The sequence below is a fragment of the Papio anubis genome, unplaced genomic scaffold (assembly GCF_008728515.1).
Source record: "Papio anubis isolate 15944 unplaced genomic scaffold, Panubis1.0 scaffold281, whole genome shotgun sequence".
Taxonomy (NCBI): Eukaryota; Metazoa; Chordata; class Mammalia; order Primates; family Cercopithecidae; genus Papio; species Papio anubis.
In genome coordinates, this window is record NW_022162901.1 from 11,240 (window position 1) to 37,334 (window position 26,095).

General features: G+C 34.5%; 1 long non-coding RNA gene across 2 annotated transcripts; it reads right to left on the reverse strand.

The window, feature by feature from the left end:
- Positions 1–8,167: 8,167 nt before the first annotated feature.
- On the reverse strand, positions 8,168–25,744 carry LOC116272960. Of its 2 annotated transcripts, XR_004181481.1 has the most exons (5): positions 25,656–25,742; positions 15,370–15,516; positions 12,747–12,873; positions 12,427–12,625; positions 8,168–8,381 (listed from the first exon to the last, which is right to left on the reverse strand). It is a non-coding gene; the product is annotated as an uncharacterized LOC116272960 (long non-coding RNA). The 2 variants fall into 2 exon arrangements; XR_004181480.1 differs by lacking the exons at positions 12,747–12,873; positions 15,370–15,516 and having other exon boundaries at positions 25,656–25,744.
- Between the last annotated feature and the right edge of the window lie 351 nt (positions 25,745–26,095).

Below are 26,095 nucleotides of genomic sequence, written 5' to 3' on the forward strand. Positions count from 1 at the left end.
CAGCCTTTCAAGTGTAACTATTTTAGAGTCCAGTTTTTCAGAGTTGAACTCTGGTGGCCATTTTAAGAAGGCTATTTTGACCCAGGGGATCTTTTTCTATGGGGCTTGGAATCTGCAAGAAATGTGGCTAAGACATAGACTGAGAATTAGCAAATGTGTTGTACATATTACTTGACAATTGAAAAAAAAGAATGAAAAAGTGAATTGATTTGCTACTCAACATTATCAAAATGTCCCTGACAAACATGTCAACATGGCATACACATGAGCCATTAACAGCTACACAGGCCTGTCTACAATCTGCCTTCAAGGGAAGAATGGCCATCCCTTTCGTTTGCTTATCTGTTCTCGTTACCTGAGGAATGTTCTACCTACATCCTTTTCCATGCCTATTTTATCCCCCGCCCACTCCTCAAATCCAAATTTCAATTACTTCGCAGTAAATTTTCTATTCTTCAATTACTCCTGGCCACAGAGGAGTCTCCCTTCTTTAATTCACATAACACTTATAATCTTCTCCAAAGAATTTATACCTAAATACAAAATTTGTTTGGCTCTCTAGATACTTAAGCTGTTTTTCTTTAGGTAGCTATTAAAGTTTTTGAGACCAGAAACTAGGTATTTCTCTTTACTAGCAAACTTCAACCTAGGTGCTTAAGAAATACAATTTTTTTAAATAGGAAAAAAAAATAGAGACAAAATTGCAAACATGTTTCTATCATATAAACATGCATATTATTAAAATATGTAAAGATCTGCATTCCAGTTGATCAATAGCCACCGCCCCACTCCCTCATTTCCCATTCCCTCCAAGTTCTCCCTCACTAACCTGGAAGTCTCCCCTCAATCCATCAACTAAAGGGGTAATACAAGGCACAAAAGAGGATGCCAGTTCACCTTTCCAGTCTCATGGCCACTGCTATCTGTTCTGAGGTGTTGTTCAGGTGCTACAGGGATGATACCACTAATTAATGCTTAATGTAGCTTGAATCCAAGAGATTGTTTTCCCTTCAGTAGAAGTCTGTTCATAAAGTAAATTTTCATTCTTTTTTGCATGGGATACAGAGTCTCACTTTCTTTCCCAGGCCGGAGTGCAGTGGCACAATTACGGCTCAGTGCAACTTCAATCTCCTGGGCTCAAGCAATCCTCCTGCCTCCGTGTACCAAGGCTGATGGGACTAAAGGCATACACCACCATGCCCAGATAATTTTGGGGGGATTTTTAGAGATAAAGTCTGGCTATGGTGCCCAGACTTGTCTCAAACTCCTGGCCTCAAGTGATCCTCCCACCCAGGCCTCCCAAAGCACTGGAATTATAGGCGTGAGCCACTAAACCCAGCCTTTCATTCTTAACTTAAAATGTTACCATATAATCCTTTTCCAATAAGAAAAACATGTGCTATAAAGAACCCAAGTTATTTTTCAACTTATAATATATATTCCCTTGTAATAATAAGCAAAGTGTTTTTACTTATTGTATACAGATGATAACCATATTACTTTTAACACCAAATTATTCTGCCTTTTAGAAATTAATGGCATTTAAGTGATTACATAGGAAGTCAAATTATTTATTTGCCATTTCTCTAGTATCCCATTTGCATATTGGGTTCAGATACCCCTAAAATGATATTTCATTTTGTTAATTTATCTTAGTTCTGAAATATGCCACTCTGTTTTTCAATAACAACAGTGAAAGTAGACCAAGGCAAATATTAAAATGCTTTTATAAGTAATATATCTAGAAGCATGTAACTGAAAGTAATTAAAATATTTTTGTGCTGATGGATATGCTATGAAAGACAATAATACAATTATGACTCAAATATTTAACAGAACATCTGTTCTTGATCATAATTCCTTCTTCAATTATCACTCTGTTTTATATTTAAGAAATCATTCTTAACGTTTTACAAGGACAGTTACCTTATGAGTATGATATGAGAGCTATATGTTTGATACTTCATGGACTTCATGACTCCATTGGAGACTTCTGCCCTTTTGGTTGCTGTGTACCTCTTTTCCAATATCCTCATAAAATAGATTTGCATGCTTTGTTTGATGTCCCCATGTAACATATACGATTCTACGTTCTCCAATCTTATGGAGTCATTTTTTCTTATTTGAGAACCCCAAATTTAGTATAAGTTTCAATTATGAATTAGGGAAGACTTTCAATATGCTCCCCTTCTTGTTTCTGAGAATCCCTACAAAATACTTTCATGCTCCACAAAACTTATTTTGTTTCTCACTTATTGCCTTCCCCAGCCATTTTCCCCCAGACAGCCTTTCCATTTCTTGAATGACCTCCCTTAGTCACTGTGACATAACCATGGCCATTTTCCTTTTTCTCCTTCCATCCAGAATGGACATTGACAAATTTCTTAAGTCATTGGAACATAGGCAACAAAAAAATCTTCATGATGTTAAATTACTGTACTTAAGGCTTGGAGATAAAATTAAAAAGCTAAGAAGGAAACTATAAAGGTGGATGTTCATGGTAGATATTATTCAAAAATGGCCATGAAACTTTTTCTGTTTATATGAGCACTCTGTTCCTCCAATGAATATACAGAGTTAAATTCCCCAGCCTTTAAATACGAATTGACCAAACGAAGTGCTTTGATCAATAGAATGTTATGGAAGTGATACTGTATCTGTTTGGGGCCTAATTTTCAAGAGACTTTTAACTTCTAAATTTTTAGGACTCAGTCATCATAAAATCAAATTATTCTACTACAAAGTGACACCCCTTGGAGAAGCCCTGGAAGATGAGTCATAAGAAGAGAGAGGCCACATGAAGGAAAGTTGAGGAGCCCTGGCTAGCAGGAAGCACCAAGCCTTCAGAGTGTGAATGAGCCCTCCCTGAACTTTTAGCTCCACCCATTCCCCAGAAGAGGACAACTGGATAAGTGATCCCAACCATACCTCCTGGAACAGAAGAACCACCCAATTAACACACAGAATCATAAAAAATGATAACTTGTTGTTTCAACATGCTGAGTTTTGGAGAAGTTTGTTATGCATAGAAATCTAAACTCCTTGATATCACTTCCAATAGAGCCAATTTGCCAAATCCCTTCATATGGGGTCACCTGCTTGATTTCTCTTGCCTAAGCACCAACTTCTCCCCACCATCATTTAGATGCTGGTTTACTTCCCATTATGAGGAATAAATCCTTTCGACACTAAGAATCTAGGGTTCTAGACTCTTAACTCATTGGTTTTAAAATTTTGTTTGTTGTCCTTTATTGTAGCAAAATAAACATAATGTAAAGTTTATCATTTTATCCATCTTAAAGTGTAAAATCCAGTGTCATTTTGTAACAATTACCGGTATCTAGTTCTATCACATTTTCATTACACCAAAAAGAACCCATATTTCCCAGAGCCCCTAACAACAATTAATGTATTTTCTCATCTATGGATTTGCCTCTTCTGGATAATTCATATAAATGGAATCATTCCATTTGTGCCTGGCTCTTTCATGTAGCATTATATTTTCAAGGCCCATCCATCCAAATTATTGCTTTTCATAAAGGAAGAAAGAATTATTCCCCTAGTTAGCATCTTGCAAGAAGTGCCACCCTTCCTATAAGGAGGAAAATTTTTAAATTTTCAGAGTAAGATCTCTATTTCAGAGTAAGATCAAGGCATTACTTTCATCTAACTAAGAGGTCCAATGGATTGTTTTCTTCTCAAACAAAAGAGTAGCCTCTTATAAAAAGTGAATTCTATAGTCACTCTTGTGGGAAAAAAAAATATCTCAGGCAGTTCTACGTTTAGCAGATTGTCTCCAATCCTTATACAAACTGACACAGCTCCTGCTTGTGGGAGTTAATTTTTTGTGCCAATTTGACTGGGCATAGGGTGCCCAGATATTTGGTCAAACAGGATTCTGAGTATGTCTTTGACGATATTTCTAGATGAGATTAACATTTGAATTGATAGACTTGAGTAAAGCAAATGGCCCTCCCTAATGTGGGGTTTCACCTAATCAATTGAAGATCTGAGTAGAATGAAAAGGCTGAATAAGATGGAACTTCATTCACCTGCCTGGCTGTTGAACTGGAACACGGGTCTTCTCATAAACTTAGACTAGAACTTAGACCATTGACTCTCCTTGTTCTCAGACCTCCGGCCTTGAACTAGAGCTACACCACGCACTCTCCTAGGTCTTCAGCTTGCCACTACCTTTCTTGGAACTTCTCAGATTCCATAATCATAGGAGCCAATTCCTTATAATAAATAAATGTAATACATGTGTGTATGCACGTGTGTATACATGTACATATGTGTACATATATGTGTACACACATATGCATACATATACACACATATATACATGCATGTATCTATTTATATAGAGAGATTTATTCTCCTATTGGTTCTGTTTCTCTGGAGAATTCTGGCTAATATACATGCCTTTTTTCATTTCTTAGCAAATATACTACTATTATATATACTAATACAAGTAAGTCAGAATAGATATGCGTCAGCAACAATGTCTATTCATGTCTCCGGAGAAAGCCTTCTCCTAAAGCTTTTTACTTTTTTACAGTATAAAATAATTGGAAGCCAAGAAAAGATTAATACAATTGGTACAGTAAAATACTGTCTTCCTCTCCTTCAGCCAATATTCTCACTAACATAAAATAGGGAAAAAAGTAAAACTGTATTTAAAATATTGCATTTATTTAATCTTTATTGGTATGATATTATTAAAATTAGTGCCTAATTTTCTCACTACAGCTCAGGTATGTCTTACTAATTTCAGGTGACCCAAGATTGCGTTTTTCAATGTTCAGTTTTCATAAGTTGTCAAGGAGACCACTATAAAAAAAATCTCACCCCATGAGAAAAGAGAGTCAAAAGGAGAAAGTTGGTGCAAAATAAAACTGGCTTGTGTCCAAAGAGAGGGAAGATGTTGAACACTAGTAGTGCCATTCGTTTAGTCTGTCCTCTGATACAAGCTTCATGGACTCATGCCTGAATCCTCAGGCAACAGAGATATGATTCAAAAACTATGTCTGAATTAATAAATTGGAAATTTGAAAAGTCAAGGTGACAGCAGTATTAAGCACCAGTAGCTTCAGCAACAAGACACAAAAATCTCTCAACATTGGACATTATTGTTGTTTTAAGCAGTTGAGGGCACCCCAGCATGCTTGGCCTGTATATTAGCACACCCAGCAACAGGCATCAGTAACCATAAGCCAGAAATCAGTGGCCTCCAGCAACCAGCACTGGCAGCGATTTTTGGACTGTATAGCTGTGGATATAGGTAGCTTCCCAGGCCAAGAAAGTAGACAAATTGTGGATACCATATTGATTCCCAGAGGACCAACTTGCAGATCATACTGGAGATATGCCTTGAGAGGGCAATTATGGGAACTGCCAAGTCAGAAGCAGCGATGTACTGATTTGTTACTGTTATGGTGAAACCCTTTGTGGTCCCTGGTTAGGGTGGCTGATTTTTATCCATAGCAATGTCCTGGCCTCTCTGCATTTTCTTCAATGCTGTTTATAAATTCAATGCCACTTGACCTACATAGCAAACTGTTATTTTCAGAAATGAGATAGAATAATAGGAGTCCTTTTAACTGCACACTCCTGCAGGTAAATTTATTTCCAACCCCATTAGATTGTTTACATCAAGTCCACTATTTAATTTTGAAAATGAAACTTTCGATGACAAATTCAAGCACTAGTTTATGTATAGAAATTTTTGAAATATAAATTAATTTTGAGTAATGCAAACTCACACTATATTGTTCAAGATGAAGCTTTTCCATTTAAATTTCATGAAAGATTAAGGCAGCTGAAAAAGAAACGTGGATGGACTCAAAGTAACAGTTTGCATTTTGACATTGGAAAACAGTAAGATAAATGGTTTTATGTTCCTTTCATTTGCATATATATGTGGCTAAAGGCAGGAGAAAGGATCAAAAATCTAAACTCTGAAATGGCATTTCAACAAAACTATCTGATGACAAAGATGTTTTCACAGATCAACCAGTTTTCTTTTTTCAGCATTTCTAGATGAAATACGATAAGCCTCACTTTCTCGCCTCCTGCAATTTTAGAGTGAGAAATGCTGTTTTGGAAAATACCCACGTGCAATCAACTTGATGTTAGCTAGAAAGTGAAATTATCATCTCTTTTCCATGTCAATTACAATTATGCTTCAATTTTAAAAGTAACATACGGTGGTATATACATTATTCTTGAGTATAAACCCAATGTCAAACCTTCAAAAAATTCAGTATTATAACATTAAAAGCATAAATTTATATAGTTTATTATTATTATATAAAATAGCATTATTTTACTTAAATTATATTAAAATAAAATATATTATGTTAAAATGGAAACCAAAATAAAATATAAGCTGATACTGATAAGTCTCATCTGTAGCACCAATTAATAGTCATTTTGTTTTAAAGTTTTTAGAATTGTAGAATCTTAGACTTACCTTAGAAGATAATTTCTCAATAATTTCTAACATTCTTTCCCTCACCATTCTTCCCCTCCCTCACCTTTCTAACCTGTGTCAAGTGATAAAAGAGTCAGCAAAAGAGGTTTTTGATTACACAGCTATGAAAAAAATTCAAGCATTCTAACAATGATCATAAGGTTGCACTGAAAGTAAATATAAGGAAAAAAAATCTCTTACATGAGATAGTTACTATCCAATGGATTTATGTAATCCTGTTGCCAGAGACATTAACGGTTTATTTCAAAATGTGTAACTGTACCAAAATATAGTATTTTGTTTCTTAAACAACCACTTGATTGACATGTACTGAGCACATTATGTGCAAGACATTGTTAAATATCAAAACAGACTCTTAACAAAACGAAAAAAATATCATAATCAAAGGGAATATCTGATGGGTCATGTACTTAACTTTTAGATAGGCATAACTTTATATCCTTTTAAAATGTGAGAACCTACCAGCTAGCACACCAATGTACCTAGTTATCTTTTTCATTGAAGGTGCAATTTGAACCAATTTGATGACATTTAGGTAATGCAAGCCTTATAAAAACTAATAAAATGAAATAAAACACAATAACTTGAAGATTATTATCAATATAATCTGGAGATTTATTGAGTCATAGCCTAAGCAATCACTAAAAGATGCTAAATATATTTAGGAAATAATTGTTGCATGAGAGAAATAACACTTAGTTTTTTTGCATTGAAAATCTTGCTTATGGATCCACATATAGTTTAATTTTCTAATCCCACCACATGTAAAATTGCATGTTCTATCATCATAAGTGAATATCTAGTTTTAAGAACTCCTCCTGAAACATCTGCAACATCACCTAGCAACATTATCACAGTGGTCTCCATTCATCTGAAAGCAAATGGTTAATGTCTGTTTTGAACACAGTCGGGAAAAAAAGCAAAACAATATACATTTTGATTATGATCAACTCTGACACAAATGTAGATAGGCACAGATTCCTTGCATGAGTCACCTTTTAGAGTATTGTTTCTCCTCATACTTTTAGATATGTTGTGAGGATCAAAATGTGCATAGTACATACAGAATTTAAGGGGATAATATATCAAATTAAAGCATTAAACTTGCAAGCTCTGAAATAGACTTAAAAGCCTATAGAACACCATAAGGGCGTTAAATCAGTCCTAATAAAAATTGAGTTAGTTGGTGGGCAAGTTATAAATTACTTACAAATAGGCTGCTGAGAACTCTCAGACTGCTAAATGGGTCGGTCTAATTATATTCTAAACAAAATTACAGAATATGATAGTGTCATTTTTCTACCATAGTTGAAGCTCACTGATTACTCTGTTGACCACTTCTTCAAATACGATGACTCCAGAATGTTGCTGGAAGCAAATTCGGGAGTAATGATGGACATTCTTCCAAAGACCTTCTCACCAAGGGAGTGAGCCCATTTTATTTTTGCCACAAGAGTCACTTTTATTTTCTAGGCTGGCCTTGTCACTTAACTTTATTAATAAACTACTGCAGAAGTGATGCACTGCTGCTTCCAGGCCTATCCTGTAAGAGACCTGGCAGGTTCTACTTTCTCTATGGGGATCCCAATCATCAGGCTGTAAAGAAAATTGTGCTTTATTACTGAATTAGGAGAGACCAGGTACAAAGGGAGACCAAATGGAAATGAAATGAGCTGCCAAACGTATCAGTAAAGCTTTATTAGACTTTTCAGTACAGCAGCCATGTAAATACAGGTGATTGAGTGATCTCAGTCCATGCTAAGTTGAAAATATATATATATCATATCAGCAATGAAGAATGATCTCAATGGCTATATTAGTAGAGTAGACTCAGCTGAGAAAAGAATTGGTGAACTTGAAGATAAGTCCATTGAAATTCCTTAAACTGAAACACAAAGAGAAAAAGTAAAGAAAAGAAGTATAATAACATTCAAGAGCTGAGGGACAATATCAAACAATTTAAGGTATGTTTCACTGGAGTCCCAGAGGAGATGAAAGAACTGCAACAATAACATACTTGAAGAGGTAATGGTTGAGAGTTCATCAAAATTTAAAAAGAAGCTCAAGAAACCCCAAAAAGGAAAAATAGCAAAAAGAAAAACAAAAACCTGGATATAGCATAACTAAACCACTAAAAATAAAAGAAAAGGAGGACTCCCTAAGGCAGCTACAGTAAAAAGATACATACAGAGAAACCAAGAAAGACAAAAATTACATTAAGATTTCTTTTCAGAAAATATGCAAGCCACAATAAAAACTATCAATGTTTTTAAAGTATTGGAAGGAAAAGAACTTTCAACCAAAATTCTATAACTAGCAAAGTGTCTTTGAAAAATGAAAAGCAAAAACTTAGAAATATTATTGCCTGTAGATCTGAAATACAATAAATGGTAAAAGAAATTTTTCAGACAGAAGAAATATCATACTGGATAGAACTTTGGATGACACAAAGAAATAAAAAGCATCAGAAATAATAAAAATGACAGTAATATAAAACACATTTTTCTTGTCTATACTAATCTAAAATATAATTAACTGTTTAAAGCAAATATAATGTGTTACGAGTTTTTTTAACATATAAAGCTAAAATACATGACAATAATAATGTAAAGAATATAATAGAGAAGATGGAAGTTTCTCCTTCTACAATAAGTCAACTAATGTAATATTTAAAGTTAGACTGAGATAAGTTAATGATGTATGTTGTAAACCCAAGAAAGTATAACTAATAAGCCAATCCTGGAGATAAAATGGAATCACAAATTTTCTCCATTAATCTAAAAATAAAATTGTTTTTGAAGCCACATACTTCCACTTATAAGTGGGAGCTAACCAATAGGTACGTACAGATATACAGATTGAAATAATAGACACAGGGGACTCCAAAAGTTGGGCAGGGGGGAGGGAGGGAGGGATGAAATACTACGTATTGGGTACAAGGTACTCTGTTTGGGTAATAGATACAATAAAAGCCTAGACTACATCACTACACAATACATCTACGTAACACAACTGCACTTGTACCCCTCAATCTATGAAAATTTAAAAACTTTGTTTTTGAGTCTTTAAAATGTGTTAGGCACTGTGCCAGGATACAATGATGAACAAAATAAAGTCCCTGACTTCATAAAGCTTGTATCCTGGTAAGATGGAAGAAACAATAAATAATTAATAAAGCATGTATCTAATACTGTGCAAAAAGAAATTAAACAAGCTATGAAAGGATTTAACAGGCTGACCAATGTGGTCAGGAAGTTCTTTGCAAGGAGATGGCAATGAACAATTTTCTATTAATCCAGTAACCTTTAGCCTTATTACACTACTTGAAAATTACATATTCTTTCATTTCATTGTATTCTCAGAAAGAATACATGGTAGTAAGATTGAATAACCTACATACAGATACCTCACAATTGCCGCTTATGAGATAGAAAAGCATTCTGCATACCTATCATTTTTACCAAACACCACAGTACATTGATAAATAGAACTGTCAGATATAAATGCTGAGCTGCTATTTCAGAGTGAATGGAAATATTCTCTAGAAAATAGATTTCTCTTTAAATGTCTGTGTTGATCTATTTTTCAAATAAGTATAACAAGATAGCAGTAGGATAAAGTACAAACCTTAGCCCAATAGAAGTTCTAATATTTGTTTTGAATGCTGACCGCTTAGGTAAAACACAGTTCATAATATGATTTTGATTTTCCTGTATAATCAGAACCCTTAAAGCTATTTGCAAAATCTTAATAGAAGTACTTGATAATCATGATTTCCTGATCAGTGTAGTTATGTATGGAGAAAATTAAGGATAAAATGTCTTCCTAGAATCTTTAAAATCTTAAAGTCAGCCAGGTACAGTAGCTCACTCCTGTAATCCCAGCACTTTGGGAGGCCGAGGCGGGTGGATCACTTAAGCCCAGGAGTTAGAGACCAGCCTGGACAACATGGCGAAACCCCATCTCTACTAAAAATAAAAAAACTAGCGGGGCATGCTGGCACCCACCTGTAGTCTAGCTACTCGAGAGGCTGAGACAGGAGAGTCATTTGAACTCTGGAGGTAGCTGTTGTAGTGAGTGGAGATCATGCCACTGCACTCCAGCCTGGGCCAGGAAGTGAGACACTGTCTCAAAAGAAAAAAAAAAAATTCTTAAAGTCATGTATTTTAATTCTAACACTTTAATTTATATTTGATATAAATCTCCACTATAAAGGGGTTACATTATAATGACATTATTATAGAAAGTGCATAAATTTTGCACCATCTTCAAGTCTTGCATAGCAGAGATGGCTGCAGGAAGCTGCTCTTCTCCTAGCTGCCCCAGACATCCAGACTAAGTCAAATCTTCATGTAACTTGTTGCCTGTGGACATTCTGCCTTACCAGACTCAGAAAACTTGGTAATTATTGCATAATGAACCTAATTTACAGTATTTAGTTACACTTACAGCAAACTGTCTGAAAAATAAATCAAGAAAACAATCCCTTTTGGAATAGCATAAAAATACAGTAATTAGGAGTAAATTCAACTAAGAAGAAAAAATATCTGTACATTGCAAACTCTAAAACACTGGTGAAAGAAATTGAAAAGACACAAATGGAAAGATATCCTGTGTTTATGGATTAGAATAGTTAATATCGCTAAACTGTCCATACTACACAAAGCAATTTAAAGATTCAATGAAATCCCCACAGAAATCCCAAAGGTATTTTTCAGAGGAATAAAAAACAAAGACCCTAAAATTTATATGGAACCACAAAAGTACATGAACATCGGCCGGGCGCGGTGGCTCAAGCCTGTAATCCCAGCACTTTGGGAGGCCGAGACGGGTGGATCACGAGGTCAGGAGATCGAGACCATCCTGGCTAACATGGTGAAACCCCGTCTCTACTAAAAAAAATACAAAAAACTAGCCGGGCGAGGTGGCGGGCGCCTGTAGTCCCAGCTGCTCCGGAGGCTGAGGCAGGAGAATGGCGTAAACCCGGGAGGTGGAGCTTGCAGTGAGCTGAGATCAAGCCACTGCACTCCAGCCTGGGCGACAGAGTAAGACTCCGTTTCAAAAAAAAAAAAAAAAAAAAAAAAGTACATGAACATCTGAAGTAATATTGAGCAAGCAGGACAAAGCTGGAGGCACCAAATTTCCTGATTTCACAATATATATTACACGGCTACAGTAATCAAAAGAGTAAGGTACTGGTTTAAAATTAACATCTAGATTAATAAAACAGAATAGAAGGCCCAAAAATAAATTCAGACATTTACAGTCATCTTATGTTTGACATAAGTTCCAAGAATTCACAATGGGGAAAGGATATTCTTTTTAATAAATGATTTTGGGAAAACTGAATATCCACATGCAAATGACTGAAATTGCACCCTTATTTCACTCAACATGCTAAAGTCAACTCAAAATGGATTATAGACTTAAACATAAGATTTGAAACTATAAAATGAATAGAAGAAAACAGTAAGAGAAAAACTCCTTGACATTGTTCTGGGAAATAATTTTTGGATATGACCCCAAAAACACAGGCAACAAAAGCAAAACTACAGAAATTGAATAGTGTCGAACCAAAAATCATCCTCTGCACAACAAAGAAAACAATCAACACGATGAAGAAACAACCTATGGAATGGAAGAAAATATCTGTAAACCAACATATGTTGATTAATATCCAAAATATATAAAGAAATCAAATAATTGAAGAGTAAAATAAAAATAAAATAAAACAAAATAACCCAATTTCAAAGTGGGCAAAGGACCTAACTAAACAGTTTTGCAAAGATATATAAATGGCCAGTAAGTGCTTATCATAACTATTATCAGGGAAATGCAATTCAAAACCATAACAAGATATCACACCTATTCAGATGGCTATTATCAAAAAGATAAATGATAACAAGTATTGTTATCACAATCTCTCTTACCTGTGAAATCTATGCATACAAAGTTTCAGTCATGAATAGGAACTGTGCAAGGCAGCTCCATCTCCTAAGGCTGGGACAGTAAAGGAGGAATCGGGTGTTATCAGAAGCTAGAAGTGTGAAGGTGAGGGCCTGGACCTGGGCCTCAGGTATCTGATGAGGTCGCTGCCTGACTGCTGCTGGTACCCTCCAAAGGCTGAATCTGGAAGTAGCAGAGGGAAAAAATAAACACTAGAATGAATTGCTATTGTTATAGGAAGGTCCTTTACTGAGATGGCTCTAATAATAAAAAACAAAATGGAAGCAGCACTTCTTTTTCATACCTCCTGCTGCTTATTTTCTCTCCAGTGCACGCTATTGGAATACTTTAACAGGCTTTGGCAAAGGAAGAATATAGTTTTCAGAATCCCAGGTGCAGAACCATAAAGCAAATAGAAGGTGAGTTCAGAGCTGAAAAACAATACCTTAATAACTATCCCAGCAGGAATACTTAATTTCAATAGGCTGAATGAATTGTAAGTAGAGATTTTAAACTGTTTTCGATTTTATAATTCATGCCTCATTAAGTCCCAATATCTACATTGAAAAAATATATATTCATCTAAATAAACTTACTTTTGTAGAACTGGTACATTTTTAAATTTCTATTATCAAAGAAATGACTGTCAGTTCTAAAGCCCTAGAGCTAAGTGTCATTCTTATGGACTGCACATTACTGACAGTGATAGGAGACAACATTTTTACTACTTCTTAGTTTTACCAAATGTCAACTGAGTTGCAAGTTGCATTAACTAGGGAATTTCCACTTAGCTGTTTTGGACATTGGTTATTCCAGAAAGTATTTCTTTTAATAATATATACTTAGTGTATTAGTCAGAATTCTCCAGAGAAATAGAACAAATAGGATATATAATACATATTAAGAACTACATAAAATTATGTATTATATATGAATAGATATATGTACAGAGAGAGAGAGAGAGAGATTTATTATAAGGCATTGGCTTATGTGACTATGGAGGCTGAGAAGTTCTATGAACTGCCCTCCATAAGCTGAAGACCCAAGAGAGCCGGTGGTATAATTTCAGTCTGAGTCTAATGGCCTGAGAACGTACTCTTGAGTATGCATTGGCTCTTAGGAGAGCCAATGGTGCAAATCACATTCTAAGGGCAAAAAAAAAAAACCAATGTCCCAGCTCAAGCAGATAGGCCAGAAGTAAAAAAGTAAATTCCTCCCTTCTTTTTTTTTCTATTAGGTCTTTAACAGATTGGGTGATGTCCACCCACCTTGGGAAGGGCAGTCTACTTTGTTCAGCTCACTGATTCAAATGCTAATCTTACTCAGAAACACTCTCACAAAGATATCCAGAAATAATGCTTAGGCATTCTGGATCAGTCTGACCAACAATGGTGAAACCCCATTTCTACTGAAAATACAAAAATTAGTCAGGTGTGGTGGCAGGTGCCTGTTACTCCATCTACTCCAGAGGCTGAGGCAGGAGAATGGCTTGAACCGGGGTGGTGGAGGTTGCAGTGAGCTGAGATGGCACCAATGCACTCCAGCCTGGGCAACAGAGCAAGACTACATCTCAAAAAATAAATAAATTAATTAATAGTGCTTAATCTAGACACCCCATGGCACATCAAATTGACACATAAGATTAACCATCACAACAAATGAATTTATAAAATTTTTTTAAAAATCTTGATCTGCCATAAGTGAGATGCTTTTTGTTACATGTTTATTAAAATAGAGATCAAGGTCTATAAAACGGAAAGAAATAGATAAGTAAAAAGAAAGATGAAAAAGAATACATTGTTAGTATAGATAATTTTATATTTCCAATATATTACTCATACTAATAACTGGAACTCTTACAAATCTTGTTAAGTTGATAGATTTTTATGTTATATATTTTAGAATCATTTTAATTTTCAAGTGCCTTGTAAAACTGAGTTCTCAGTCATCAGTAGACATGTAATACCTGTTATTTGGAATGAACACATGAATAAATGAAAAAAATGACTGAATGAACAAATAAATGAAATTAAATGCTCTCTGCTCTGGGAAATTTTCAGAAAGACAAGTTCACCAAATGCATTCTGTTTATTACATTTGTATATTCATCAGCACATTGGTTAAATTGTATTTTACAATACAAAAGACTTAGTTACAACCTATACTCACTAGGAAGAGTATTACCCTCCCTCTTGAAAAGATTATAGTACTTATCAATATCATTCATATCAAAATTGCAATTTGATTGATTGATAAAATAGATAGATTGAGTAAAGTTCCTTGATTCTTGAACATTTCTGAATTTCAGATTTGGAATAAATACAAAAGAGAAAGAATGGACTCCTTATTAATATGGGCAGGTTAGATCTTGAGAGAAAAGTTATAAAATGTGACTATGTTTACCTCAGCTTAACAAAATGAATCATCCCAGCTATATACATTCATAGCAGGTTTGAAAAAAAGTGTATGCCCTTGAAAGGAACGGGATAAATTTTCTATTGAAAACTTAATTAAAAAGAATTTACTTTTGAAAATTTGCTAAGATTTTCTACAGTAATTGATTCAACTTTTCTTTGTTACTTTTATTCTGTTTCAGAAATATATCATCTTTTCTTTGAGACTTTTTTTTTTTATTCATTGAAAACCAACATAGTCAGGAAATTGGGTTCTTCCACTGAGGACACTTATAAAACAGACTGTTTCAAATTGCCTTGGCTTGGAAACAGAGTTAGTCAGTTTCAGTAAAAGCACTGTTTATTTTAAAAGGAAATATTCATTTTAAAAATACTGATTGAAATTTATTTCTCAGACTTAAAAAATGTATCCTTAATACAAAGCTGTCACCATTATTTTACCTGAACAATGTTTAAAAACATTATTACAAATATATATACATATGTACAGTGTATGGAAATATTTAGTCTTACCATTTATTACCAAATAACTTTCAAGTTGAGCAAGGAGTTTTCTTCTGAGTATGCATAAACACATGTTATTCTGTTTCCTCCAAAGATAAGCCTTGGGCAGAAACTTGTATAAATAATGTCTCTAAATACATCTCAATAATGCTTCATCTGAAATCAAATAAGTATGTTATATAATTTTAAAATGTTGGAACTGTCTAGAGTTTTGGTTTCTAATTTAATTTTATTATTTTCAGAGAGCTTGACATATCTTAATACGAGTTTTTTATGAACTTGTGTTTCATTAAAAACTCCTGTTATGTCAAGCTGAAAATACTTTGAGCTGAAAACATTTTCTAATTTTCTTACTGTATAACTTTTAATAAGAGTAGGTTACATAATTCCAAATACTGGGGAATGTTCTAGATTTTTTATCTTTAATGTAATTCCATTCTTTTCAGAGAACTACTGTGCTGTATTTATATCAGTTGAAATATATTAAGATTTGTGCTATGGCCCAACATATGGTCTATCTTGATAAATATTCCATATGCACTTGAATACATATTCTGTAGTTTTTATATCCAGTGATATGAAAAATTAAATGAGATCGGTTGACAGTTTTGATCAGATCCTTACTCATTTTATCAAATACTGGGAAGAGTGGCTTAAAATTCTCAACCCTGAAAATTAATTTGTCTCTTTTTCTCTCATTGGAGATTTGTCATGTAAGTTTTGTTTTATATATACTGTTAAAGAGCTTTTACACTTACATCTAGGAGTGTTAGGTCTTTTTGATAAATTGTTTCTTTAGCAAGTGAAATATCCTGTGATAGCATTTCTTGTCTTGAAGCCTACTTTGGCTGATATTAATATAGGCATATCTTCTTTCTTCTGTTTAGTGTTTGCATGGTATATCTTTTTTTCCTCTTTCTTTCACCTCTATATTTAAAGCACATCTTGATTACATCTCTGATAGTTGTTTTGTCTTTTAATTGCCTGACAATTTCTGACTTAAAATTGGAATGTTTAGTCCATATATATATAATATAATTATTGGTCTAATAGGGCTCATATGTCAATATGGCCCTATTTTGCTTTCATTTGTTTTGTTTTCAAATTTTATTCTACACTCTTCTGATAGAATTAACTAATGAGTTATACAATCCCCAGTTATCTTATACTGCCTTTTGGTTTATATTTAACTTTCCATTTTTTTAAAGAAAGCTACTCCCAGCTACTATTAAGCCCACTGTAAACTTTCCACTCCAGTTATTGCATCACTTCTTTAGTATTTCCATTTTGTTGCATTTTTAATTTCTATTTCTCTACTGAGGTTCTTTATGTAGTTAGTCATTAAGACCATATTTTTCTTGAAGTCCTCCAATGAACTTATAATATTGTTTTAAGATTTGTCTCCTAAGTCTCACATCTGAGCCATCTTGGAGTGTGTTTCTATTCCCTCTCTATATTTTTTTGGCTATGCATCAATATTTCATATTTCTTTGGAGAAATGGTATTTTTATTATATTTTGGATATTATAATTGATATATTATATAGATTCTGCATTATGTTATCTTTCTCTGCATAGTGTTGATTTTTCTTCCCTAGGCAACTATTGATTGAACTTTTTAAACATATACGGGCTTAGATTTATGTTGTGTTAGGATGGATTTACCTCTTCTAACTTGCGAGTGTTCAAACTGCTAGTTCTTACTCTCTCACATATTTTGGTTTGGCTATGTTTTAAGATTTAGGGAAGTCTAAAGTCGGCCTTATTATATAATGTGGGCCTTATGTCAAAGGTGTGATCTTTCTGCCATATCAATTAAATATCCACGTGTTAACAAGGTCTCTCCACTCTGGCTGTGCTGGAACTCAAATGTCTGCTATCACATTGATTGACTTCTATTTATTTTGTTCTCCTCTCAACCCAAAAGCAGCTGATAATTTCACACAATCTTCTCTGGAGAAACCATAATACTACCCACAGCCAAGGCCTTGTAGAGAGCCTCCATGCAGACTTCTGCTTCATCCTCTCTCCCTCTATTTTCATTGTTCAGCTGCTTTCTAGTGATTGCAAATTTCAACTGCTTTACCTGACAAGATTCTAATCTCTGCCTTCTGAGCTCAGGGCCACCATACTCTGTTTGAACTTTTTCTTTCTGCATCACAATTAGGAGGTTTCCCTCGACATAGAGCTTGGGTAATTAGAGGGTTTATTCATAAGCGTCCTCACTCAAAACTTGGCCTATCATCCTATGTTTAAGCATAGTTGTCTCACATAAAAAGTTGCTAGATAATTCATAGACTAGAGAAGATATGTGTCTTAGGCTGAACAATATTGATTATTATGCAGTTTTTAAATGGTCAAATGTCTACATTTCTAAATATGTCCATATAAATAAATAACTGACAATAAATTAATATAGAAAAGTTTTGAAGTATTGTCTTTCATCTGCCGAGAAGAGACAACACAACAGAAAAAAAAAAGAGAAAAAGTTTATAAAAGGACAATTCGCATAAGAGAAAATAATTGGACAATACTAAAATCTATTTATTTTAGCAATGAAAAAAATGCAAATTTTTTAGAACAACCATGCTTGTGGGACAACTTGAGAGAGTAATTTGGTAATGTTTAGTCATTTTAAAGAGCACACACTCTAAAGTGAGTATACTAAAGAAACTCTTGTTTTCTTTATAAGAAAGTGATGTGCAAAGAAAGTGTAAAATAAAGTGATGTATAAAGATATTCACTGTGCCCATTTGTATAAATAATAAATAAATGGAACAAACTAATTCTTTCTCAGTAGAAGAATGACTAAATGCAGTGGCTTAGACATAAAGAGGTTTATCAACATTTAAGTAATCAAAATAAAAGTTTTAATATTTCTAAAGTTCTTAAAACAATGTCTATTTTTGGCTTTGGCTACTTCAGTTCAGGATAAAAGGAATGAATTAGATTTAAATATATTAACAAAGATAAATACTAAAAACAATATTCATTAGAAAATTCAGTTGCAAACGTGTTCTCAGTATGACTTTGTTAATGTAAAATTGAACACACATAAAGCAATAGAATATAGTGTTACAAATCCATGAGAGTGATATATACCAACTTTAAAGGATATAGGGAGGGCTAAGAGAAATGGTAAGTGGTGTTTTGGTATATATAATTTTGTTTCATTTTTCTTTTAAAGGAAAATTGTAAAGCAAACAGAAAAGGAAATATCAGTAAAGTTGCAGACATATACAAATTTTCAATTTGTTGACAGAGCAGAAACATTATTTTACATATTACTACATCATCATTTTCAGTTCTCTTGACTAACAGAGTCTATCAAAGGCAGAAAAAGTGGCAGAGAAATGAAAAGTTAGTTGTCTTTGCTCATGTCACTCTGAGAAAAAGCCACAGTAATCAGTGAACCTTTATTCACCAAGCTTATGAAACAGAAAGTCTCAATTATATAGGTCATTATCATAACTAAAAGTGATATGTACTGTTTCCTGTTTATAATCCAGATAATTTAAATTATTTTATCTTAGAAGTTTGAAAATTGCATGAACATTACATAAACATTTTCTTAAAGAAACAAACTCTACATATGTTTTTCAGACATAATCAAGGATATTGTTTATATTCACATTGGTGATGTGGTATTAATTGAATACCTTTCTCATTAGTCAGGAAAACTTTCCCCTGCCATGATTAAATTGCATTCTTAGATATATCTTTAGACTAGGGATCAACAAACTTTTCCCCTAAAGGGGAAAAGTAAATACTTTAGGCTTTGAGGGCCAGATGGTCTCTGCTGCAACTGCTCAACTCTTCTGCATCAGTGTGAAAGTAATACATATATATCAGTAATACATAATAAATGGACATGTCTGTGTTCCAATAATATTTTTTTAACAGAAACAGGTGGCAAGTTACATTTGGTCTGCAAGTCATAGTATGACAACACCTGCTCTAGATTTTTTTTAATTATTCTAATATTCTAGCTGATTGTTCAATGATTTTGCCAAGGATTTTATGCATCTTTGTTGCCTGTTATTTCTTATGACCCTCTGGTATGCAAAAGATACGTTGAGATTGGCAAAAATAGAACACTGTGAAAATAATAAGATGATTGGCCAGTATTGTGGTATAAGTGCTTTTGTCCTTGTTTGAATAGTCTCTTTCTCTTCCTCTATCTGCCTTTAGTCTCTCACTTTTTTTTTTTTTTTTTTTTTTTTTTTTTTAATCAAAGGCATGATCTCGCTCTGCGGCCCAGGCTGCCAGGCTGAAGTTAAATGGCATGATCACAGCTCACTGCAGCCTTGAACTTCTGGGTTTAAGCAATCCTCCCACCTCAGCCTTCCAAGTACCTGGAATTACAGGCCTGTACCACCACACCCAGCTAATTTTGTTTTTAATTTTTTGTAGAGACAAAGTCTCACTATGTTGTCGAGGTTGATCTCGAACTCCTGGCCTCAAATGATCTTCCCGCCTCATCCTTTCAAAATGCCTATAAGCATCATCCATAATGGCTGGCCTAGTCTTTCATATTCTTACAGATGTGGGTGACCTCCATGTTAGACTGGTGAGGAGGCTTAGGAAATTAATATAAATTTGGAACTTATGAAGACTTTTTCACAGAATCAGGTTTCAATTTCTACTCTCAACTTCCTATGGCATCTTGAATGCTATTTATCAATAAAATCCCATACAATTCTGCAAAACAAATACTGTTAACTTTATTCTGTCTGGATTTGTGAAGATTATATTTACCAGAGAAATCAATCCTGGTAAGAATAACCAGCAGAGTTGAGGGCCCAAAATAGCTAGAGAGACTTGATAAGGTCTTTTATGATTTGTTAGTTAGTGAGAAAAACTAGGAAATTAGAAGAATGTGATTCATTACAAGCTGCATCTACTTCTTAAACACATTGAGCAATAATAGTTTGCTAAAAAAATCCTTGCTAATTAAAAAAATAAAATGACATGAAATTTATTTTAGAGTGATTATTTCTGTCATCTGTAGACTGCCAGAGTTTTGTGTTTTGCATCCTATAACGAAACAGGTGAAATAGAGGGTTAAGAGCCACAGAGGGATGGTGATTCTCTGCAGGTGGGCTTTTCCATCAGTTTTTAATTAGGCTATGGATGAGGCACATAAATAGGAAGTGCTGAGGGTGAATATGGTCTTTTTAAAAAGGGAAACAGTGAAAGGACAGAAATCTATAATCATGAAGACAGACAAGTGGTACTCTGATTTTCTGTAATGTGGTTTTTGTCATTTTAATGCTTAATATTAAGATTAAATGTATGCTATGCCTGGAAGAAAATCATATTTTTATAAATTTAATTGAAATATTTACAATTTTTTATGACTATCTCTGGGCAAACACTTAGCGTCAAACGGAAGTAAAAAACTCAAAAGGCTTGTTTAAAGGCACTTTCTTCTTTGTTATATATGGCACTTCCCTGTCTTGAAAGAGAATGTTAAAGGAAGTAATGTCCCCATGAATGCCTGATGATAATGTGCCCCTGTACTCAGGCCTTGCCTGGTGAATAATCTTATACAGTCAAATACGCTGTTGGAATTCTGATTGAATTAAGTGGCACATAAAGAGTATGCATAAAAGATCATGAAATTCTTGTTGCAAAAGACTCTAAATTCATATAGCATGGCAGTCAGTGCCTTTGAGAAACAGACATCACAATGGGTTCAGAAATCCTCGATATTTATTGAGGGATATGCCCCAAAAAGCTAAAGGAGAGAGGTAGCAGACAAAAGCAGCCTCCCCACCAAGATGTAGCTCTAAAATCTGTGAAAGGAGAGAGGGAAAAATTAGGTATAAAAGTTTCAGACTGAAATGCAGATCTGAGGAAGTCTCGGCCAAACTGAAAGGGAATTCCCAAGCATCGTCTGTCCTTTGGTAGAGTGGTTTGGTACTTGTAACTCCATGCTTGGTCCTTGGCTTGGAGCAACTCACTGAATGCAAATCATTGGCGAGAATGCTGGAAGATCCAAAAGTGCTACGAATAAAGACTATTAATGAACTGTACTCTTCATGGCAGGCTATCATGAAGATACTCGAGCAGCACAAATCCATGGCCACCATGAAGAGGTGTTCTACATCTTCAAACTGAAACCATATCATGCGTAAGAAAATGTGTTCTCAAAAATATTGTCTAGGAAGATTAATTTTTTTTTTCATTAAAATGTATTTTAGGCCAGGCAGGGTGACTCACTCTCTACCCCCAACACTTTGAGAGGCCAAGGCAGGCCAATCGCTTGAGCTCCAGAGTTTGAGACCAGCATGGTCAACATGGCAAAACTCTGTCTCTACAAAAAAATACCAAACTTACCCGGGTATGTTGGTGCATACCTATAGTCCCAGTTACTCAGGAAGCTGACCGAGGAGGAGAGTTTGAGTACAGAGGTGGAGGTGGTAGTGAACCAAGATTGTGCCGCTGCACTCCATTCTGGGTGATAAAGCTAGGCTTTGTCTCAAAAAAAATACATATATGTAATATAATATATATATATGTATATAACTTGATTATTGCATTTACACAGATTTATCCAATGTTAGAAATATGATCTCAGCACCAAGGACAGTGCTTGAAATACAGTACATGTTCAATATGGGTTGAGAATAAATGCATATACTTTCTCATATTTCTTATTTTAGAAAGCCTTTCGATGTATCAGTTATGTTCTTCTTTCTAGCTCAACCCTATTACTTTAATAAACTTTTCTTTATTTAGCCATAATTTGCATCTTAAGCTCTCACTCTTTTCAAATCTCAATAAGCCTGTGTTATAACAAATACACAGTTGAACAGTGAGTAAGCACATTGACCCTGAACCATGCTTCCTGGGGTCAATGCTTGTCTTCAATATTTACTAACTGTGAAAACTTTGGCAAGCCAATTAACCTCTCTCCCTCTTAGTTTCCTGGTAGCTTAAATCAAAATTGTAACACAACCTAATTATAGAGTCATTATGAAGATGAAAAGTAGTATGTTAAAATATTTAGAGCAGCATCTGGTGTATACAGTAAGTGCTCAGAAATGCAAGCCACTATCACTCATGCTGTTATTATTAACATGGATCAAAAGCTACACCATATAATTAATAAGGCATTAAGAATATCTCCACTAGCAAAAAAAGTGACTTGATAAGGGCTTTAAAACTGGTTCAGTAATTAAGCAAATTTATCACATCAAATAATTTAGCAAAAACTACTGGAAACTAGGAGGACTTCAATGTAGAAATGAAGGCAGTATATAGAAAAATATGATGATAATAAAAATGTAAACATATTGGTTTAAAGTCTGTATTATCAGAAACTAGGATTGCAACTTTTGCTTTCTTCTGCTTTCCATTTGCTTAGTAAATTTTCTTCCATCCCTTTATTTTGAGCCTATGCATGACCAGGAAGAAATTGAATCCCTGAATAAATCAATAAAGAGTTCTGAAATTGAGGCAGTAATAAATAGCCTACCAACCAAAAAAAGCCCAGGACCAGATGGATTTACAGCTGAATTCTACCAGAGGTACAAAGAGGAACTGGTACCATTTCTTCTGAAACTATTCCAAACAATTGAAAAGGAGGGACTCCTCCCTAACTCATTTTACGAGGCCAGCACCATCCTCATACCAAAACCTAGCACAGATACAGCAAAATAAGAAAACTTCGGGCCAGTATCCCTGATGAACATCAATACAAAAATCCTCAAAAAAATACTGCAAATCAAATCCAACAGCACATCAAAAAGCTTATCCACCATGATCAAGTCAGCTTCATTCCTGGATCAAAGGCTGGCTTAACTTATGCAAATCAATAAACATAATTCATCACATAAACAGAACTAAAGACAAAAACCACATGATTACCTCACTAGATGTAGAAAAGGCCTTCAATAAAATCCGGCATCCCTTCATAATAAAAACTCTCAATAAACCAGGTATCGAAGGAACATACCTCAAAATAATGAGTCACTTATAACAAACCCACAGATAATATCATACTGAATGTGCAAATGCTAGGAGCATTCCCTTTGAAAACTGGCATAAGACAAGGATGCCCTCTCTCACCACTCCTATTCAACATAATATTGGAAGTTACAGCCAGGGCAATCAGGCAAGAGAAAGAAATAAAGGGTACTCATGGAGGAAGAGAGGAAGTCAGATTGTCTCTGTTCGCAGATGACATGATCCTATATCTAGAAAACCCCATCATCTCAGCCGAAAAACCTTTTAAGCTGATAAGCAACTTTAGCAAAGTCTCAGGATACAAAATCAATGCGCAAAACTTACAAGCATTCCTATACCCCAAAAACAGACAAGCAGAGATCCAAATCATGAATAAATTCCCATTCACAATTGCTAGAAAGAGAATAAAATACCTAGGAATACAGCTAATGAAGAAAGAGAAGGACCTCTTCAAGGAGAACTACAAACCACTGCTCAAGGAAATTCAAGAGGACACAAACAAATGGAAAAGCATTCCATGTTCATGGAAAGAAAAAATCAATATCATGAAAATGGCCATACTGCCCAAAGTAATTTATAGAGTCAATGCTATTTCCATTAAACTACCATTGGCATTCTTCACAGAATTAGAAAAAAAAAATTTAAAAATTCATATGGAACCAAAAAATAGCTCATATAGGCAAGACAATCCTAAGCAAAAAGAACAAAGCTGAAGGCATCATGCTACCTGACTGCAAACTATACTACAAAGCTACAGTAACAAAACAGCATGGTACTGACACAAAAAACAGACACATAGACCAATGGAACAAAATACAGGCCTCAGAAATAACACCACACATCTACAACCATCTGATCTTCTACAAACCTGACAAAAACAAGAAATGGGGAAAGGATTTCCTATGTAATAAATGGTGCTGGGAAAACTGGCTAGCCATATGCAGAAAACAAAAACTGGACCCCTTTCTTATGCCTTATACAAAAATTAACTCAAGATGGATTAAAGACTTAAATGTAAAACCCAAGACTATAAAAACCCTAGAAGACAATCTAGGCAATAGCATTCAGGACATAAGCATGGGCAAATATTTTATGACAGAAACATCAAAAGCAATTGCAACAAAAGCAAAAATTGATAAATGGGATCTAGTTAAACTAAAGAGCTTCTGCACAGCAAAAGAAACTTCCATCAGAGCAGAAAACCTATAAAACGGGAGAAAATTTTTGCAATCTGTCTATCTGACAAAGGTCTAATATCCAGCAACTACAAGGAACTTAAACAAATTCAAAGGAAAAAAACAAACCACTCCATTAAAAAGTGGGCAAAGGACATGAACAGACAATTCTCAAAGGAAGTCATATGTGTGAACATATATATGTTCAAAAAACATATGAAAACAAGTTCAACATCACTGGTCATTAGAGAAATGCAAATCAAAACCACAAAAGATACTATCTCATGCCAGTCAGAATGGCTATTATTAAAAAGTCAAGAAACAGCAGATGCTGGTGGGGCTCCAAAGAATTAGAAATGCTTTTACACTGTTGGTGGGAATGTAAATTAGTTCAACCATTGTGGAAGGCAGTGTGGTGATTCCTCAAAGACTTACAACTAGAAATACCATTTGACCCAGCAATCCTTTTACTGAGTATATGTCCAAAAGAATATAAATTATTCTATTTTAAAGATACATGCATGTGTATGGTTATTGCAGCACTGTTCACAATAGCAAAGACATGGAATCAACCTAAATGCCCATCAATGGTAGACTGGATAAAGAAATGTGATACCTACACACCATGGAATACTATGCCATAAAAAGGAAAGAGATCATGTTCTTTGCAGGGACATGAATGGTGCTAGAAGCCATTATCCTCAGCAAACTAACACAGGAACAGAAAACCAAACACTGCCTATTCTCACTTACAAGTGAGAGCTAAACAATGTGAACACATAGACACAAGGAGAGAAACAACACACAGTGGGATCTGTGGTCGGGGGAGCGAGGAGGGAGAACATCAGGAAATAACTAATGAATGCTGAGCTTAATACCTAGGTAATGGGTTGATAGGTGCAGCAAATCATCATGTCACACATTTACCTAGGGAACAAACCTGCACATCGTACACATGTACCACAGAACTTAAAATAATGAGAGATATTTCAAAAGTAAAACCAACAGCTCTTGAAGGCTAATTAGATATAACAGACAGAAATAAATTATTCACTCATTTAATCCTGCAATTATTCCTCAGATATGTATTGCTTATTTCATGCCAGAAAATGGTCTAAGGTCTAGAATTAAGAAGCAGACACGCTACCTTCTACGGGAAACATCTCTTAAACAAAGCGTAAAATTTCAGAGTGATCAATGCCAGGAAGATACAAGTGCAGTGTACAAATTGTCCAGAGTGACCCCACATGCAAATGACCAACACTGTGAGTTTGATCTGAGCAACTGCACACATTATGATGTCACTAATAGAGACAGAATATAGAAAGGAGGGAGCAGTGTTGCAAGAGATAATAAGGAGTTTGGTTTATACATTTTAACAGCTGACTAAATATGGATGGTTAAGTAAAAAGGCCACACCATTGATACTTGTGACTGAGAACATTTCTTCCCAAATCAAATGGGTTTGCCAATTTTTTAATGTAAGCAAACAGAGCTGTAACACAACCTCATATTCATCTAAATTCTCCTCACAAATATCATCATTTAAAAAATATCATGTTTTTCAAGATGTCTTATAGTACCAAA